Source organism: Myotis daubentonii, chromosome 1, assembly GCF_963259705.1.
Source record: "Myotis daubentonii chromosome 1, mMyoDau2.1, whole genome shotgun sequence".
In the NCBI taxonomy this organism is placed as follows: Eukaryota; Metazoa; Chordata; class Mammalia; order Chiroptera; family Vespertilionidae; genus Myotis; species Myotis daubentonii.
The window spans coordinates 173,190,991-173,195,205 of record NC_081840.1 but is presented as its reverse complement, the minus strand read 5'-3'; the positions used below and the strand labels follow the sequence as shown (position 1 = coordinate 173,195,205).

At 35.5% G+C, this 4,215-nt stretch overlaps 1 pseudogene; it reads right to left on the bottom strand.

Annotated features, from left to right (window-relative positions):
• Positions 1-4,051: 4,051 nt before the first annotated feature.
• On the bottom strand, positions 4,052-4,215 carry LOC132225320 (U2 spliceosomal RNA; annotated as a pseudogene).

The window sequence follows — 4,215 nt, the reverse complement described above, 5'->3', positions numbered from 1 at the left end:
GTACCTGAAGAATCTTTCCTAAGATAATACAGTGGGGCCTTGACTTATGAGTGTCCTGACTAACGAATTTTTTGAGATACCAGCTGTCTCTCAGCCGATTTTTTGCATTGAGTTGACAGAGTAATTTGAGTTAATGAGCTCCTTAACAAGCTCGGTCTTGGAACGAATTAAACTCGTAAGTCAAGGCCCCACTGTACAGAAAATAAATGATAGAGTCAGGATCTGAATCCAGATTTTACTGACTCCAGAGTTAACAACCAGGACTGTTCTTTTTTCCCTTGAATAATGATGTATTTTGTCATGATGAAATTTCTAATATAAATAAAGCCACTTTTATAGTACCAAATTTTACTTTTCTTACATTGTCGGATGAAAAGTTAAATTTGAGTTATATTTCATTAGCACACTAGAACCAATTGATTCTCACCAAATGCAGAGAGAAATGTCAACTCTTTAGCATGATTTATTCCTTTTGAATTTGAATCACTTTAACATTGTATTTTTTAGACCATATAAAATATATCTAAGAAGGTATAAAATTATATTTATGGTAAAGATAAAAACAAAGAGGAAAATTGGAACATTGGAAGGAGGATACATATTTTTTTAGTCTTGTTCAAGGTCACTTAAACTAAAGCATAACATTTGCAATTACTTTTTTCCTGCCTTCAAATATAAATTGTTAAGATGCCATTCAAGCAGTCCTATTGTTGAAATATCTTTGCCTTTTTCTGTTCTTCCATTATCTCTTAAGTCATACTCACAGTAAAAACTTGCCTAAAAATTGTAACTTTTCTATAATTGTCTACTGATTGATTCAACTTTCAAAATTATTTTCAAAGATAGTGTACAATGTTTGAAGTTCTGTGTCAGTTACTATGTTAGTCAGCATTTGAGTTGAATGACAATCACTGGAAATCCCCATTAACTGTGGTTTGTAATGGATAGAAGTTTAATTCTTTTTTCTTATTCTAAGAAGCCTGGACATGGTCAGGGCAGCCTGCATTGGTGCAATATATCACAATGTCCAGAACCCATGCTAATCCACACTAATGCTTTGTTCTGCACAGATTTTGATTCTGAGTTATTGTCATGATTCAAGGTGATTGTCAGAGCTCCAGATATTCCATTCAGGAGGAAGGAGGAAGAGCAATGAAAGATGCAAATACATTTCTTTCCTGTGTTTGAGTTGTTGTGGTTTTTTTTTTTTTTTTTAACTTAAATACATTTTTTATCGTCTCTCAAAAATAGAACATTGAAAACTCGCTGAAATTTAGATACAAGAGCTCTTCCACCCATAGGCCTCTAAACTTTAAAAAGGGTTTCAGACAGAGATCTGAATGTGATAACATCTGGAGACGGCTTTTCAAAAATGAGCAGTGTACTTCCTTGGGCAGTCTCAGCTGACCAGGGAGAGAAAAAGTTCTCAGGGAACAAAATATTTGCGGGAAGAACTCAAATTTCTGTCAAAGCTTCCACTACAGCAGCAAAACCACGTATTATTTATTGACCACCGATCAAGCGCAAGAGTTGCCATGGGCCTTAGAGAGTCAACAGAGCAAAGGGCTGCAGAGGAAGATCTACTTACTCAGCAGAAGAAATGTGGCAAATGTTGAACCAGAGGCAGAAGCTATGTGTAAAGGCAGTGAGCTGACTAAAATTTCTCTATGCTCCAGAAAAGTTCTGCAGACTCCAAGAACTCATTTTTCATCCACATGTAGGAGCTGTATAAGAAACTGTAGAATGCCTTAGCAAAGATTGAGAGTAGATTTTATCAGCGAGGTGTGGCTGACTATGAAATGCTCTCAGGAATGCAACCCAATGCTGAAGAATGGTGTTAATCTAAAAGCTAAAGCAGATTACCCTAGTTTGCTCCTTTTCCCCCCTCGTTTCTAAATCGGGTAGAATTAAGCCAAAATATTATATATAAGGTGTATAATAGGTCTCTTTTCAATACTAAACATTATTAATAAACAAAATGTAATGCCATTTTTGAGAAAACTCTTAGCCTCACATTATTCAGAATGCTAATCACAGAGGCGACTAAACCTTCAGATTGGATAACACTTTTCAGTAAGAGCTCTAGGATCATATGCAACACTAAAAGGACACAAGGCGCTGAGGGTCAGCGCCCTCGGGCATCTTAGTTTCTTGGTCTGGGATTCTGTTGCTAGGCATTCACAGAGAGAATAATGGCAGCGAATAAAAGGTCCTCCCTCCATGCCCCTCTTAAGCTCCTGTTTCTCTGGTTCTGAAAATAAGTGAATGTTTGGGGACAGTTTAAAGAGAGGCCCACAGAGGTTTCCACATGTTATCATCTAGTTTCCATCTATGGGCAAAGAATATTAAGGTAAGAGTTATAAATATTTTTAAATTAACATTCTACTTGGAATACTTTTTTAATAGAAGTTTGTTATTGTTGCTTCTAATGAGACTACAGCTCTATTTTGAGTACTAGCAGTGTTAGTACTTGGTGGAACGTACAATGAATTTTTTAAAGCATTAATTTTCCTTTAAAATGTGTGGCACTTGGCATAAGCCATTAGAACAATGTGTACAGAAAATCTGGCAGAATTTAACAATACATATGAAAATAGCTTGAGGAAAAGCATTTATTTGAAAACTGTTATGATGTTATTACTACTTATGGAACAGTCAATTATTCAGCTATTCCTTTACTTGATAGGCTAAGTCACTACTATATCAACAGACTTCATACTGTGAAACTGTTAACCTTTTGGATGTAGTATGTTGCTGCTTCAATTTTACAGAAATTCTGATTGCTCTGGGTATAGAAACCATGGTAGGGGGTAGGGGGGATAATTGATGCATTTGCAAATAGGACTTCTTTTCATCTGAAACTAGGCTATGTATTTGCTATGTATGTATTTGTCAGTTTTATAATCTAACAGAAATTATCTTCATGTGTCAACAAAAATAAACATATAAATTAAAACATGAGATCAGATTGACCAGGGCTTATTTTAAGTCCCAGAGGTAGCAGATCTGGGTTCAAATGGCAGGCAGTTTGATCACTTTTCAGTTGCCATACTTTGGGTAGTCCCTAGATTTCTTGGTAAAATGGGGATTATGAGTCACAATATTACCAGTTAGAGAAATTACATAAAATAATACCGTTTTATATTCCAGTTAACACATGCTTAGCACAAAATTAATGCATGATGAGCTAACAATTATAATTATTAAGACAAGGCAAATCTGTTTTATTCTATCCTTCTATTGGTAGAAGAAAGGAGAACTCATAAAATTGATAATCTGTCAACAAATTTTTTTTTATAATAGGTGAAACACACACAAAAAGGCTTTCTAATGCTTAGCATAAAAATAATTCTGTTTTATAGTAAAAGGATTCAAAGATAGGTGGGTCCAGGCTTTTGCCAAGAGGAGAGAAAATATAAAGCAAACGATAAGCCTAGGACAGATAAAGTATAGCTCTGGCTTCTTGATATACTAATATCTCAACTTTTACCAATATAGTGTTTTACATTATGACAGTCTCATATGCACCAACTCAAATAATCCTCATCAGAAGATTACAGAAGAGATAACTAAAGCTTGGTGAGATCAAGGGATATGTCCAAGGTCAGACCAGTAGTCCATGACAGAAGAGGAATGAGAAAAAAAGATCTCAGGTTCAAGGTTCAAGCCTGTACTATTTGCTATGCTGCCTTATTTCTACACAGTGCTGACTATAGTTTCCAAAGGAATAAAGGGTTAGGAGGGAAGGGGTCCATAAAAATATGCGAAAAAGTCTGTGACCTATTGGAGAAGGGTAGATGTACTGAGGAGAGAGAGCCTTATCTATGGGGATTTGGGAGCAGAAGTACTGATAAACTGAGGGAAAGGCACGTGTGGCTGCTCGGGAGAAATGCAAATCTGAGAATTCCTCTGCCTATAGTCATAGCAATGCTTTGAGTGGATAATTTCCTTTACTGTTTCTTTAATTTAACCAGTGATACATAGATTGGCACACAGTAAAATAAGCAACAGACTGTAACTGCCAATGGAGGCAATTTCTTAACTTTATTTGAATGGATGCTAGTATCTAGTTAAGTTAAAACTCCAGTCTGCCAAATACATCCTTCAAAACTAAAATTTCATTGTTAAATTTGAAGCAAATGCATTTGTAACACATTTTTAAACTGATAAGAACAGATACTACACTTGATCTTAGCCAAAAGGCCGAGAAGCGAT